Source organism: Gopherus flavomarginatus, chromosome 2 (assembly GCF_025201925.1).
Source record: "Gopherus flavomarginatus isolate rGopFla2 chromosome 2, rGopFla2.mat.asm, whole genome shotgun sequence".
NCBI classification, from domain to species: Eukaryota; Metazoa; Chordata; order Testudines; family Testudinidae; genus Gopherus; species Gopherus flavomarginatus.
This window is the reverse complement of record NC_066618.1, coordinates 160,949,108-160,965,017: the sequence shown is the minus strand read 5'-3', so window position 1 is coordinate 160,965,017 and position 15,910 is coordinate 160,949,108. Positions and strand designations below refer to the sequence as shown.

Here is a 15,910-nt window from a genome sequence, read left to right as displayed (position 1 = left end):
TTCCCCAAGCACATTAATACATCCTATAGTAAAGAGAGGAATGTTACCAAAACAGAATACAACAGTGGAAAGATACTTTTATCTATAAATGATGTCATTTATCATCTCAGTAATGACACATCCACACACAAGGAAAGTTAGTGGGAAGTTTTAAGTCCGAGATATGCAGGGATAAACCCTGCTGTTCAAGGAAATCAATATCACTTGAATGGGAGCAGAAGTGGGTCCTGCAGCACATAAGCCTGTGTTGACCCTCAAATCATTCCCAGCCTGCATTGGGACTAAGGGACCACTCATTGAAACTATTATGCACTTGAGAAATCCTATTGAAGTCAATGGGACAAATTGTGAGAGGAAACACTACTCCTAGGCTTTCAAGATCAGGCCCCAAGAACCTTTTTAAAGTGCCACAATATACACAGACAGCCATCAAGGTCACTAGCAGGGATTGAACCAGAGACCCTCAGCACAGGCCCCTACCACTTCAGCTAAAGAAGTAACTTAGCTGAGCTCAGTGCTCATGTCAGTTATTAATGTGACCTGAAGTAAATCATGTTTTCTCAACAGATCATTAAGTCCATTACACGTCAGAGACCTGTGTGATTACTTAAAGGCCTGGATTTAGACCCATTTAAACAATTTTCTACGTGTTGGTGCAACTATGGGAAAGCCACAAGTAGAAAAGCCGCATCTTGCTGGTCTGGAGAACCTGATTTACCAATTCAGTGTGCTATAAGGAGAACAAAAAATACTACAGCCCAAGGATTCTAGAATGTGCAACATTGTGCAATTGTACGTTCAAGCAGCTTGCCCACAGAAGTAGTGAGGCCTCAATAAAAAAACTGGTGATTTCAACAGAGCTCTTTAATTCTCCCTTCTGAGATCTCAGTATCCCTACCCCATCTCCTGCCTTATAAAAACCACGGTGCAATGGGCAAGTGAAAATGCGTACAGTCGATGGAAGTTTAATGACCCATAATTCTTGCCCTACCTAAGGCAACACAGAGCACATACAATGGTGCATCACCAGCTTTTCAAGAAGGTGCTTAGAGGTATAGCTTGCTTATGAGAGATAGATACTTGCAAGTTGTGACGAACTGGGAATGTTATTATTTTCTCTGAATACTGTGTTGGTGCTTCAGTGTCCCCATGGCAGTTCTTAAGTATCTTGCAGAGCAAGGGCCAGTGCACCTAAATGCCTGACACTCTGTCTCCTAGCAACTGATGGCCTGGGCCCCTCTCCTGCAAAGGTGCCAACTGAAGGTGTTGGAGACAAAGAGATCAGATGACCTCCTGGCCCGGGAAAGGAGCTGAGCAGAGAGGAGGGGCTGGAAGGGGTTGTTAGTCTGGAGCTGGCTGAGGGCAGATGTGGGGGTCTGGCTCACTGACCCCCAGAATGGACCCGGTCGTGGTACCTACAAGCTCCGTTTTAGACCCTGTTCCTGTCATTGAATAAACCTCTGTTTTACTGGCTGGCTGAGAGTCATGTCTGACTGCAAAATGGGGGTGCAGGACCCTGTGGCTTCCCCAGGATCCCGCCTGGGTGGGCTCGCAGTGGGAAGCGCACGGAGGGGCAGAGGATGCTTAATGCTCCAAGGAGAGACCCAGGAGGTGAAGACATGTGAGCTTCTTACCCTGAACAAGTCTGCTCCAAGGGAGAGGAGGCTCCCCAAAGTCCTGACTGGCTTTGTGGGGAGCTGTTCCAGAGCATCGCCCGGTGACTCTGTGACACAAGTAATGCAGGAGGGAGTACTCCAGCAGAGATGAACCTTATAGCAATGTTAATCCGTGGCCTCGTCTACACTATGCGTTTAAACCAAATTTAGCAGTGTTAAACCGATTTAACCCTGCACCCGTCCACACAACGAGGCCCTTTATATCGATATAAAGGGCTCTTTAAATCGGTTTCTGTACTCCTCCCCGACGAGAGGAGCAGTGCTGAAATTGGTATTGCAATGTCAGATTAGGGTTAGTGTGGCCGCAAATGGACGGTATTGGCCTCTGGGTGGTATCCCACAGTGCACAATTGTGACCGCTCTGGACAGCAATCTGAACTCGGATGCACTGGCCAGGTAGATATGAAAAGCCCCGTGAACTTTTGAATTTCATTTCCTGTTTGGTCAGCGTGGAGAGCTCATCAGCACAGGTAACAATGCAGTCTCCTGAGAATCGAAAAAGAGCTCCAGCATGGACCGCACGGGAGGTACTGGATCTGATCGCTACATGGGGAGAGGATTCCATGCTAACAGAACTCCGTTCCAAAAAATGAAATGAAAAAACATTTGAAAAAATTTCCAAGACTATGATGGAGAGAGACCACACCAGGGACTCAGTACAGTGCCATGTGAAAGTTAAGGAGCTCAGACAAGCCTACCAGAAAACCAAAGAAACAAACAGAAGGTCCGGGGCAGGGCTGAAAACATGCCGCTTCTATGCTGAGCTGCATGCAATTCTAGAGAGGTCCACCACCAGTTCCCCACCCCTGTCCGTGGATTCCAAGGTGGGGGTGGTAATCTCAGCCATGGCTGAGGATTCTGTGGACAGGGAAGATGAGGACGAGCCTGCAGAGAGCACACAGCACTCCGTTCTCCCCAACAGCCAGGAGCTTTTTCTCACCCAGACGGAATTACCCTCCCAGCCCTCCAAGCCACTAGCCCAGACAATGAAGCCATGGAAGCGACCTCTGGTGAGTGTACCTTTGTAAATATAAAACATGGTTTAAAAGCAAGCATTTTTTAATGATTGATTTGCCCTGAGGACTTGGGATGCATTCGCGGCCAATACAGTTATTGGAAAGTCTGTTAACATGTCTGGGGATAGAGCGAAAATCCTCCAGGGACATCTCCATGAAGCTCTCCTGGAGGTACTCCAAAAGCCTTTGCAGAAGGCTTCTGGGCAGGGCAGCCTTATTCTGTCCTCCATGGTAGGACACTTGAACACGCCATGCATGTAGCAAGTAATCTGGTATCACTGCATGACAAAGCCTAGCTGTGTATGGTCCCGGTGATTGCTGGCATTCAAGCAACATCCGTTCTTTATCTCACTGTGTTATCCTCAGGAGAGTGATATCGTTCATGGTAACCTAGTTGAAATTCAGGAATTTAAGTAAGGGGACAGACATGGCCATTCCTACTGGGCTGTTTGCCTGTTGCTTAAAAGAAATCCTTCCTTGCAGGTAGCCAAGCAGGGGATGGCCAGGGGAGGATTGGCACAGAGCTTTTTCACGTTTGGCTAGCAGGGATCTTCCATGATACCAGCCATGCAGTTAGGGGGAGGGGTAAAGCGATCATCCCAGAGAACTGGATGGGGGGGCGGTTTCTGCTGCTGCATGTTAACAGGAAAGAAATAGCACTGAACGGGATTTGCTTGGTATTTGGCAAAGGAGGGCCAATATACTGTGTATATGAAGGCTGCAGAAGCCGAAAGACAGTGGCTTACCATGGAGGCATGCAAGCTGAATTCTGCTTCCCGGACCTGCGTCTGTGAGATCTCTAACACCAGAGCTGCAGGCACTCAATATTAAGATGCAAAATGCGACCTTTGTAGTGAAATCACATGTGCTATGTAAGGTGAATAGTGTTGTTCACCGTGAGAGTATAAGCATTGTTCTGTAAAATGTATCTTTTTTTAAAATACTTCTCTCCCTTTTTTCCCCCTCCCTCATGCAGCTGCAAATTTTTCAAGCCTCCCAGCTATCTCAGATAAGGCGGCGGAAAAAAAAGACGAGACTAAATGTTCTCGGAAATCGTGGAAGTGACCCGCAATGAAAGAGCTCATCTGAATGAGTGGAAGGACGTGGTATCAAATTACAGGAAAGATGCCAGTGAACGTGAGGACAGGAGGGACCAACGTGAGGACAGGAGGGATGCTCGAGATGAGAGGTGGTGGCAGGAAGATCAGCGGTGGCAGGATGCAACGCTGGGACTGCTGCATGATCCAACTGACATCCTCCAACATCTGGTGGAGCTTCAGGAACAGCAGCAGGATCACAGAGTGCCACTGCAGCCCCTGTGTAAGCACCCTCACCATGTTCCAGATCCTCCTCACCCAGACATGTAGGAACGCTTCGTGCACCCGCTCACTCCACCCCCGTGGACAGCCCAACCAAAATGCTGTCATTACTTTGAAATTTTTTTAGTGGCCTTTTCCTTCCCTCCTATCCTCCTTCCAAACCGCACCTGGGCTACCTTGTCAGTTCTCTCCTTTTTATAATGAATTAATAAAGAATACAAGATTTTTAAATGATAGTGACTTTATTTCCTTAGAAAGCAAGCTGTAATCGAAGGGGGAGGGTGGGTTGCTTACAAGGAATGAGTCAATCGGGGGGGAGTTCACCAACGGGAAACAAAACACAGTCAGACCGTACCCTGGCCCGTGATGAAACTAGTTTTCAAAGCTTCTCTGATGCGCACTGCTTCCTGGTGTGCTCTTCTAATCGCCCTTGTGTCTGGCTGCGCATAATCAGCAGCCATTTGATTTGCCTCAGCCTCCCACCCCGCCAGAAAGGTCTCTTCCTTACTCTCAAAGTGATTGTGGAGCACACAACAAGCAGCAATAACAATGGGAACATTGATTTGGCTGAGGTCTGAGCGAGTCAGTAATGTGCGCCAGCGCGCCTTTAAACGGCCAAATGCACATTCTACCACCATTCTGCACTTGCTCAGCCTGTAGTTGAACAGCTCCTGACTACTGTCCAGGCTGCCTGTGTATGGCTTCATGAGCCACAGCATCAAGGGATAGGCTGGGTCCCCCAGGATAACTACAGGCATTTCAACATCCCCAACTGTTATTTTCTGGTCTGGGAAGTAATTCCCTTGCTGCAGCCGTTTAAACAGAATAGTGTTCCTGAAGATGCGAGCATCATGAACTCTTCCCAGCCATCCCACGTGGATGTTGGTGAAACGTCCCTTGTGATCCACCAGTGCTTGCACCATGGAAAAGTACCCCTTGCGGTTTATGTAGTGGGTGCCCTGGTGCTCCGGTGCCAAGATAGGGATATGGGTTCCACCCATTGCCCCATCACAGTTAGGGAATCCCATTGTAGCAAAGCCATCCACTAAGACCTGCACATTTCCCAGAGTCACTATCTTTTGTAGCAGCAGCTTAATGATTGCTTTGGCTACTTGCATCACAGCAGACCCCACAGTAGATTGTCCCACTCCAAATTGATTCCCGACTGACCAGTAGCTGTCTAGCATTGCAAGCTTCCAGAGGGCTATTGCCACTCGCTTCTCCACTGTGAGGGCTGCTCTCATCTTGGTATTCTGGCGTTTCAGGGCAGGGGAAAGCAAGTCAAAGTTCCATGAAAGTGCCCTTATGCATGCGAAAGTTTCGCAGCCACTGCGAATCGTCCCAAACCTGCAAAACTATGCGGTCCCACCAGTCTGTGCTTGTTTCCCGGGCCCAAAATCGGCGTTCGATGGCTAGAACCTGCCCCATTACCAGCAGGATCTCCAAAGCGCAGGGGCCCATGTCCTCATCACTCTTGTTGCCGTGCTGCCGTAGCAGCCTCCTCGCCTGGTTTTGCAGGTCCTGGTTCAGCATAGACTGCACGAGGTGTTTACAACATCCACGATTGCGGTCTTGAGCTGAGCAGGGTCCATGCTTGCTGTGCTATGGCATTTGCACAGTTCACCCAGGAAAAAAGGCACGAAATGATTGTCAGCTGCTTTCACAGAGGGAGGGGTGAGGCTGCACCCAGAACCACCAGTGACAATGTTTTTTGCCCCATCAGGCACTGGGATCTCAACCCAGAATTCCAAGGGGCGGAGGAGACTGTGGGAACTATGGGATAGCTACCCATAATGCAATGCTCTGGAAATCGACACTAGCATTGGTACATGGACGCACACCACCGAATTAATGTGCTTAGTGTGGCCGCGTGCACTCGACTTCACACAATCTATTTTTTAAAAAATGGTTTCTGTAAAATTGGAATAATTCCATAGTGTAGACATACCCTGAGATACAATATGGGGTGAACAATATATGGGGCTTGCAAATGCAGCATTTCCAAAGAGATTACATGCCATCCTGATAGGCTGTAAAGTGCTGCAAAGTACCGTATTTGGAATTTTTCCATAGGCAACTCCTACTTGAAGCCGCATGCCTGCAATTTACCTGTAACTGGATCCTCTTGGATTGGATTCAGTTTTGATCTATAGTTATGGCTTGGTTAAAAAAAGATAATGGTTGAGATCAAAGTTATGTATTCCCATCAAGTTCACACCACTATGGCTGGGGGCACCTCAATCAACATGTCCTCAGACATGCTCTCATATGGCGTCCAATCCAGATCCCACTGAAATCAATGTAAAAGCTCCCACAAGCTTCAAAAGATGCAAGACAGGGCCTATGACAATAAAAGTGTAGTGCTCATTACAGAATTGGGCCCTGGTTTGTTGGATGCCGCAAGCCCAGTCTAGTCTGCAAACCTTTCAGTCAGTATTATAATATATTCAGCTAGTCATCACCTAAAATGAATGCAACTGTTCATATGAAAAAAAGCCAACAGATATTAGCAAGCAGCATCGGGGGTTTTCATTTGCTTCAGTTCTGCCTGAACTATCATTAAAAACAGAAAACAGTTGACTGCTGGATAGTTGTTTTAGCAAACCCAGGATCTCAGACTGCTGCAAACTTAATAGGCCCAACTGGTAACATCTTCCAAAGCAAAGAGGATTTAATTCTAACACCACTCATCCACTGTGAAGCACAGATGAGTCTTGGGCATAGAGAGATTCTTGTACTCCATCAGGGTTTTGCAGGGATGAGGTAAAAGACATCGTGCTGTTCTAAGGCACAAGCACCATCTGACTTGTCTCAGGATCTAGCTTGGCAAAGAACATAGGATCGGAAAATTACAAAAAGCTTTCTGGCCTCAGCTGCACATTCATATGTTAGGTAACGGTAAAAAAAAAAAAAGCCACTGACAATGAAATATGTACAACGGGCGGGGGGGGAGAACAACACCCACAGAAACAAGACGGAGCAAAGTACTCTGCCAGAAGAGAAGCTGGAGGGATAAATGTGTTTTCAACACACACAACTTTTCACAACAAAGAAGAAAGAAGCCTGGGATTTCCTCTCACCCGCTTTAGACTCAAAATCTGCAAAGAGCAGCTCTGGTGACTAAAAATGCAGATTACATTTTTCACGAGCCAGAGGTTCAGCCACACAACTCAGCATTTAAGGAAGTCAAGTGACTGAACCCCTTTGTACCATCCAGGGAAATTCCACAGGTCCACACATTCCCACTGTTCTAGCATGCCCTTCAAATAGCCATGGCTCTCACAGTGTTTGTGTTACCGAGCTCACATATCTGAAAAACCCAAAGAAGGGGCTAGGACAGGTGAGAAGCACAGGATCTCAAACTCACTCAGAAGTTGTATGGGAACAGAAGCACTGCTGTGAACTGTAGTTGCTCAGGTTGATTTTGACAGTACCATCGTGGCTATTAGCTTCAATAATTAATTTTGAATTCCCTAATCATCCCTGAAGGTTTTCTGTTTCCTGTAATGTACTTGGCCTGAAGGGTGGGATGGAAGTATGGAAAGATAATAATGTGAGTCTTAGCACCATGACATCAGTTAGCACTAAAATTCTCTCCTTTCTCTCTCTCACTGCACTAAAGTCACTTACATTCGCTCTCAGTTTTAGCCCTTACAGGTTTTTTTTGTTTGTTTTTTTAAGATTCTCCTTTACAGCTAAGTAGAAAGAGTTTTTGTTCTGAGGACAGAGGGACAGATATCAAGCCCCCTCCACACACACACACACACCCCTGCACTTTCTAATGTGCGTTTTATTTTGGCAACAGAGCTTCATTTTTCTCACCTCTCCAATTTGTTAAGCAATGAAGGTTGAAGCCGAATGGAGAGCAACAGCCTCCGTGTTACAGCATGGCTGACTTTCGCATACTCCTAGCCAATACTGGTTCTTGGCTATCCCACAGGTTTTGGTGACTAAATGGAAAATACTGTATGAAAAAATCCAGCGACAGATATGATACTTATACGCTACCCTTCTAATACACATTGAAAAATGATTAAGCAGAACTAAACTTTTGAACTCAACGTTATTCCAGTATCAGGGGATAGCCATGTTAGTCTGTATCCACAAAAACAACAAGGAATCCAGTAGCACCTTAAAGACTAACAGATTTATTTGATCATAGCTTTCATGGGTAAGTTCTATCTGAAGAAGTGGTTTTTTACCCATGAAAGCTTATGCCCAAATAAATCTATTAGTCTTTTAGGTGCCACTGGACTCCTTGCTGTTAATGTTATTCTAGTTATTTATTGTAAGTTCCAGAAATATCTTATGGTTTCTTAAACTTTAGGACAATTAATCTGCTCAGACCCCTTATTCATTTTAACAGAAGCAGCAGCAACTTGAACCATGAAACTTATGTTTTTAGTCTATTAATAATACTGCCTAACATAGTTTTCATCAGTAGATCTCAAAGTGCGTTATAAAAGAGTTCAGTATCGTTATCCCCATTTTACAGATAGGAAAACCGAGGCGCAGCATGGGAAAGCGACTTGTCCGTAGTCACCCAGCAGGCCAACTGGGAATAGATCCCAGGTCTCTCGAGTCCCAGTCCAGCACTCTATTCCTTCATGGCATGTGATTTGCTCATTATGAATAAGAGGCTACAATAGGGTAACACAATGAAATCAACAGCTGACATGCTTGGATTCATTGCAATAGAACGTGTGTGTGCATGCACACACACGCTATGGACACAGTGATTTTGTGGAATGCTAGGAAATATGAAATGCCATTTTAAAAAAAAAGGAAAATCCCTGCCTAATGCTGATTTGGTTTAAAGTACCTGAACCATCAATAACACATGCAGTCGCAGAACTGGAATAGTGACCTGGTATTTAGAGATGCATACATCTTTCTGGTTTTCCATTATGCGGATATCTAGCCCATGTCACTTCTGGACTTTCTTCACTCTTTGATGGAACATCCCTTAATATTAATGGGCATGAGGGCTGGGGTTTTCCATGAAGCCAAAGGGAGTTGGGAGCCTAAGTCTCACTGAAAGTCAATGGGAGTCGGACCTAACTCTCTTTTGAAGATCCTAGTCTGGAGGTTTCTCCACTTAATAAGCATAACCACAGGGAAGAAATAAAACAGCCAGCTAATACATTATACCACTGAATAAAGATATATAGTATCCTGGAAATCACATGCACAGGGATGATGTATACGGTCGCTCCAAAATGCACTACAGTTCTCTGTCTGGGACTTGGTCTGATTTTTAAATCTACATTCCATATTTGTTTTGCCATTGACTATTTGCACACTGTATATTTATAGATATCTATCTACATCCTCAAACGCCGGATTAAATGAATCCTTGGTGGAACTCTGACTTCAAGGGGCTTAGACCGGGCATCAATTTCACTCACAATGTATATTTACACACATTCACAGTATACACCGTGCCTAGGCACACACCCCATTCCTAGAGCATTTCACACTTCTATACAGTCACACCTTTCATCCTGAAGTGCTTTACAAACAAAAAGACTGATGAACTGTGCAATCATGCCACCTACTACTGAAGAGTAGCCATTTCTAGGATTGAACATGACAGCTATTTAACAGTGTACAGCGATACCATGCAAAAAAGTTTAGGATAAGAATTAATAATGAATTAAACACAAAGTTGGAAAGCGAATTTAGGGATGGAATGAAATTCAGACAGGAAACCTGGAGGTTAACAACATACAAATAGTTTCCTGGAAAGTCTTATGACCGCGTGTGCCCTAGAGATCAGTTTTATTTCATCATTCAAAAGACAGCACCTACAGCAGCAAGAACTGATCATTTAACAACATGGGTGGGGGGGGCATGATTGTCTCATCGATGGAATGCCACGTACTAATCATTAAGACAACTTTCTGCAGCAGTTGGATTTCCTTGGTAGTGCTAACCTGGACAACCTCTGTTTAACTTGTCAGATTTGACCAAGACCATAGCACAGGGCTACAGACCTCATTCAGATGTACTCTTATTTGCTGGTAGCCAAGGAGTGCTAATGATGGAAAGGCTCAATGTTAGATCTCTCTGTCTTGTATGTGATCTTGAAGAGTCATCCTGTTACTTACCTCCACCTGACTGTCTCAAATGTTACAGCCAATGTTAAAAAAGAAAGCCCTTTTCTTCAGGTAACACTAAACGAGCCCAGATGAGATTTGTTATTATGCAGCAACAACCAGCAAGAATACTATCCAGAAAGATGTGGTTTCTGCTTAGATTTTCTACTGTTACAATAGCTCATGCCAATATTTGCATTGTCTGATTTGTAACAGCACCTTAACCTCCACCTAAGCAGCACTATGTGGGTGGTATAATGTGCGTGCAATTAAACCAATGAGTGGAAACCCTAAAGCAAATTATTTTCAGTCTCCATCAAGCTGCAGTTTGAAAACAGCCCAATGTTGTCTTTATGAACGAATTCCTACCTGTGCTGCTAATTGGTTTTCTCCCTATATTCCCAGATAACTGAGACAAGTATTGCTTTAAGCTCACCTCCAAACTATTTGATCTCAGGTTCTCCTCTGGCGCTGCAGACAGTGACACCTGTTGTATCAGCTAAGTAGTAGCCACTAGTATGAAAAGAGAAGAGTAGTTTGCTTCTTTAACACCCTAGGCACAGGGTCCATATAAGAGCAGCATTCATTCCAAAAAGAGGTTGTCACAAGTTTCAATGCTGAAACTTTGTTAGCTTGTATTCAACCGGGCATCTGGCGTCACCTCTAGGTAACACTCCACAATTCTCTCTCATGATACAAGTGGAAAGTCATCCTGAATCCTACTGGGACTGCTGTGTGAGCTCGGGATAAAATGGTCACTCTAAAGAACGAATTGTTCCGTGCAAGGACCACACTTCAAGGAACAGAGTGTTGGCTCAGATTCAACTCAATCTTAGCACAACAACAGAAAGAAATTTCCTCTTATGAAAATAGATCTCAGTAAGTTTCATGCCATCCAGGATGGGGAACATTTGCTTTTAAATGTTTCCTTTTGAGAATCATGTATTCAGGCAAGAGCATTTAAACTGCTTCTGAAGTTTGGTGACATTTACACAGTTTATTGCATGGACTGTAGCTTCCTAGACTCAATCAGGCTAACAGTGTTACAGAATCTACGCTGTCTAAACTTGCAGGCATTTAGCAACACGGCTTTTCCACTTCATTAGTTCAGTCCCAACTCATCCCTGTAAGAGAACAGGGGAGAAAGTTTTACCTGACCACAAACATCTTTGCCAAGTGACAGAAAAAATCTGCAGCTTTTTTCTTTTTCTTTTTTTTTTTTTTTTTTTTTTTTTAAAATAACACGTTTCCAAAGGAATACAAGATGATCTGTTTTACTGGGTCTCTCCCACCCCTCGCCCTCCTTTCGAGATGTAGATGCTAAATAACCAACTGAAGTTAGAGAAATTATATTATAATAAATAAAAGATGTTCAAAACGCAGTGAGGAGCCAGGTTGACTTTCAGCCCTGAAAGAGGCTAGATGGTTGGTTTAAGGTGGCTGTCAAACAACAACAAAAAGAGTCACCCACACAAATCAATCTGGCATTACTTCTGTAATAATCATGCCACTCTTTGGATTGCAATGCAGCAGGACAGCACTTACCTGGAGATGCTTTGGTGGGGGGTGACCTCAGTTCCTGCTGCTCTCTTGGCACTAAAGGGGCTCTTCTGAGCTGAGTGTGCAGTTTGAGGGGTCCCTTTTGCTTTAAAAAATACTCTGCAGCCAAGGAAATGTGCTGCAGAAATCCTGATGCTGCTTCTTCCTGGCAAATTTCACTGGAGTTATCCAAGCAAACCCCTCCCAGGGCCCAGCCCCTCCAAGCTCAGACACACCAACTAGGCTGATGGGTGATATCATGGGTTTTTGCTGTAATCTGAGAGCTGTGGCATTCCTTGAGCATTGCACTGAAATTATTTGCAGCCAAGGAGGTGAACAGGGAATGTGATCTGCTTTCCAGGAGGCCCCTAAAGAACAGACCATTCGGGATCACTAGCATGTATTATTATTTAAGAGCTATATTGCTGTAGTGCCCAGAGACTCCAATGGGGTTCAGAGTCCCGTTGTACTGAGTGCTGTACAAACATATAGTAAGACATGGTCTTACAGCAAAGCATCTGTTATAATTACCTCCCTTTCTAGGGCTTTAGTTTTGCAACATTCCTCCTCCAAGGCTGTTTTCTGTGTAGGTCTCATCTCACTTTAGCCCATTTGGCATTATGTCCATCCCTACCTAGCACCTCCAGCTCTGTGCTGTTTTTCACCCCTTTTCATAGCAAGGGTAGTCAAATCTGAGGCATGTACTCACAGGCTATATATCTCCTGGATCTGCATCATCAGTTACTCCAGAAAGTCTGATGCCCTGGGGATTAGCTAAGCTCTCATTAAAGCTGTAATTCCCCTCCGTCAAAAAACTGACCACTGCAGATACAGGAACACTAAAAAGATTGAATTCAGAAAGAGCCTCAGCCACTGAATCCAAATACACTTGAGAGTTGGGGGAGGAGGTGTTAAAATATAAAATGTTGCCACTATCTTCTCTCGGGCCAGGCTATACCAAGATCCTTGAACCCTGGAGAGGTTTAAATTCAGATTCTCTCATTTGCACAGTTCTCAGTTGTAGCCTTTGAAGACTAATATTGGGTAGAGCTGGTCAAAAAATTGTGATGGAACAGTTTTCCATCAATGTAGTTTCACTGAAATCAAAAAGTTTTGTGGGAATACGTTGATTTCATCTAAGTTTCTGATGGAAAGAAGTTAAAACACTTTGTTTCATTTGATTTCATTTGGACTTCTATAATAGAACATTTTATATTGTACCCTTTCAACCTCATCTCAAAACAAAAACTTTTGGAATTGCCGTTCCATGGGAAATTTCACCATTATGTCTTGAATTGCAACAAAAATAAGTGATATAGCAATATATCCCATGGAACAGAAATCCTGTTTTCTGACCAGCTCTGATACTGGGATTTTCAAAAGGAGACTAGGGGTGTTTAAGAACTCAAAATCACACTGAAAGTCAATACTGACTCCTCAGTCAAAATGGGTATAGGTAGGACTTGCAAAGAGTGACCTTCAGAAAAGGACTAGAAGTCGAGAACTAAGGGCCTGAGCAAACCACCCACTAAGTCTGTGGGAGACTTTCCATATACTTCAGTAGCTTTGGATCAGACCTCAAAGAATTATAAGACCTGCTGGCAATCCATTCTAATCCCACTCCACATGCACAGCCCCCGCCAACCCAGAACTGCTCCCTACAGCTCATTCCCCAGGGTTTAGTCCCCCCTGGTTCTATATTAATTTCCAAATTCATTCACTTATTCTGAAAAGTTAAAACGCTTCACGCAAACCTCTGATTACATTTCCAACAGTCAGCCTATAAATGTGTGAGAACAGACTCTTACATCAGATTTCTGCTATTTCCCGGCTTCTTGTCAATTAGCAGAGCCCCTTCATTTCTAAAACATCATTTATTTACACCAGATATGGCCATTATTCCTTACACAGGGAATACCACCAATGGCCTTGTGATCGGCTCAATCAATTGTCTGTTCCTCATCCATATTCAGGAGTATTATTAAACTATCCATTCCAGCTGTTGTTGGGGGCTCAGGTCAACCTGCAAAGCATCATCAGTCTCTGATTAGGTCTCTTATCCTAGAGCAGGCATCTGAACGTTCTTTAGCACAATCATAAGCAGAGACAACATATTGCTCATTTCCATGACGAAGCTTTAGTCAGCCAGGGAAAGTCTGTTGGAATGATTTTAATATTAACTGCTGCCTCCTTAAACACTAAACTGTGTCAGCTTAGATCTTGATATTTTGCCCATCACTACAAGCAGATTCTTACTCACAAAAGAGAAGTAGCATGGATGACAGTAAGGAAGTTTTCCCCATACTGATGGGTCAATGTGCCTCAAACTCACACCAGTAGGGGAAATAGCTGGGTTCGGTCTCTACGACCCATTTGATCCCTGGCCTCTCTGTTAAGTAAAGTATCAGAGGGGTAGCCGTGTTAGTCTGGATCTGTAAAAGCAGCAAAGAATCCTGTGGCACCTTATAGACTAACAGACGTTTTGGAGCATGAGCTTTCGTGGGTGAATACCCACTTCCTCAGAGGCATACCCACTTCCTCATCCATGAAAGCTCAAGCTCCAAAACGTCTGTTAGTCTATAAGCTGCCACAGGGTTCTTTGCTGCTCTGTTAAGTAAGCAACAAGGGAAGCAATTATTTAAATTGGGGACCATCATTTTGTTCTGTGTTGGTAGAGTTCTAGCACAATGGGGCCCTGGTCCATGACTTTGGCTTCTGGGTGCTAAAGCAACACACAACACAACAAACATGAACAGTGCCAGCTGCCCAGTTGGTAGTTTTATTACATGGACTGTCAGCACCAATTCATTTCACATCCTGGATACCAGAGCAGCCCTCAGATAGTGGTAACTTGGTTATAGCTTGGGCCAGGAAGCTCTGTGTTCTCATACAGCTGCACATATGAAATATGTATTTCATAACACTCCCCCCACATGGGGGTTTCTTGCTCACACTTAATGTTGAGTTCAAGGAACTCTGTGGGGTAAGTGCAAAATTGGCTCAGCTGCATTGAGAAAAAACAGACCCCTAAGGAATGAGCAGCATGAGCCAGCAGCCAGTGAGACAGATGGTACCAAACTAGTAAATAATTAGGAAGAATACAACCAGACTCATAATAAACTGCACCACCCACTGGTGGATGGAGACTTCTCCAAGCTGACCTCATTCTTCTCAGTGCAATGGACATCTCTCTTCACCTTAGTCAGTACTTTGAGCTCGCCCACTCCTCTCCCACTCTCTTCCCAACTGGTTGCTGCTCTGTTCACTGCTCATTCTAAATTCTATTACCATTACACAGAAACTTTACCCCTTTACCTGCAATCAAGCGAGCAGCAAATATTGTTATGGACACCTAATGCTGTAATCATATTACATTTCAGCAAAGTAGGGGTGGGCCTGGTTAGCATTTGGATGGGAGACCTCTGAAGAAACCCAAGGTTGATGCAAGAAGTGCTCTCTTTTTGAATAGTCAGCACTGAACTGATCACCCAGCAGCATCATACAGGGTTATGTGCTGCAGAAAGGAGCATCTTTCATATGCAATTTGTGTTTTGTTTTTTTTAAATAAAAGAAAAGCCATGACACTTTTCTTTTAAAGTGTAGCCCTTCTTGGTGCAAGGCAGAATGTGAGCAAGCAACCAGACCAACAACCAAGCCAAGTTAGAGTTAAACCTCTGGCCTGATATGACAAAGTTAAGAAGAGTTTAAGAAGGAAAGTAGAGCAGCATGAATCAAGGGCATGTCAGCAAGACAGCTGAATAGCTATGCTCCTGTGGACCCCTGATACTGCCAATTTCCACCTTGATCATTTTCTTCTCTTCTGCACTGGGAACTGGTAGTCAAGAAATGAAAAATAGTGATGATATAAACCAGCAATTCGGAGTCACCAGTGACTAGAGTGCCACCTCGTGGTCTAAAGCTCAATGTGGGGGCTCAGCTCACTAAGACGGGACCAGCGAAGCAAAAATGTGTCTCAACACAAGCTCTGAATGGCAGACCTACTTCATGCTGTCAGGAAAGTGAAGCTAAATTGGCCAGAGAATGGAATGTATGAGCATTTGCTAGCTTAGGCACACAGAAATAGGACTGTCCACAGCAGGAATGTTTGCAGCATGCCCAAGTACAAAGAGGTCAGGTGAGGATATAGGAGGCAAATGCCATGTAAGCATCCCGCTTAAGAAAGTTCTTGCCTTTTATCTAAAAGGAGATGGTTCAGATAGAGCTCAGTACTACACTTAAGGGCAAAATGCTGAACGCGTGCT

The 15,910-nt window shown here is 44.3% G+C and overlaps 1 protein-coding gene across 1 annotated transcript in view; it reads right to left on the bottom strand.

The window, feature by feature from the left end:
- The window catches only part of LOXL2 (lysyl oxidase like 2), an 88,450-nt gene extending 76,655 nt beyond the window's left edge, over positions 1–11,795 (bottom strand). The window contains exon 1 of the mRNA XM_050939955.1: positions 11,655–11,795. The gene's annotated coding sequence lies outside the window, so the exon portion shown is untranslated. The remainder of the gene's footprint in view (positions 1–11,654) is intronic.
- Between the last annotated feature and the right edge of the window lie 4,115 nt (positions 11,796–15,910).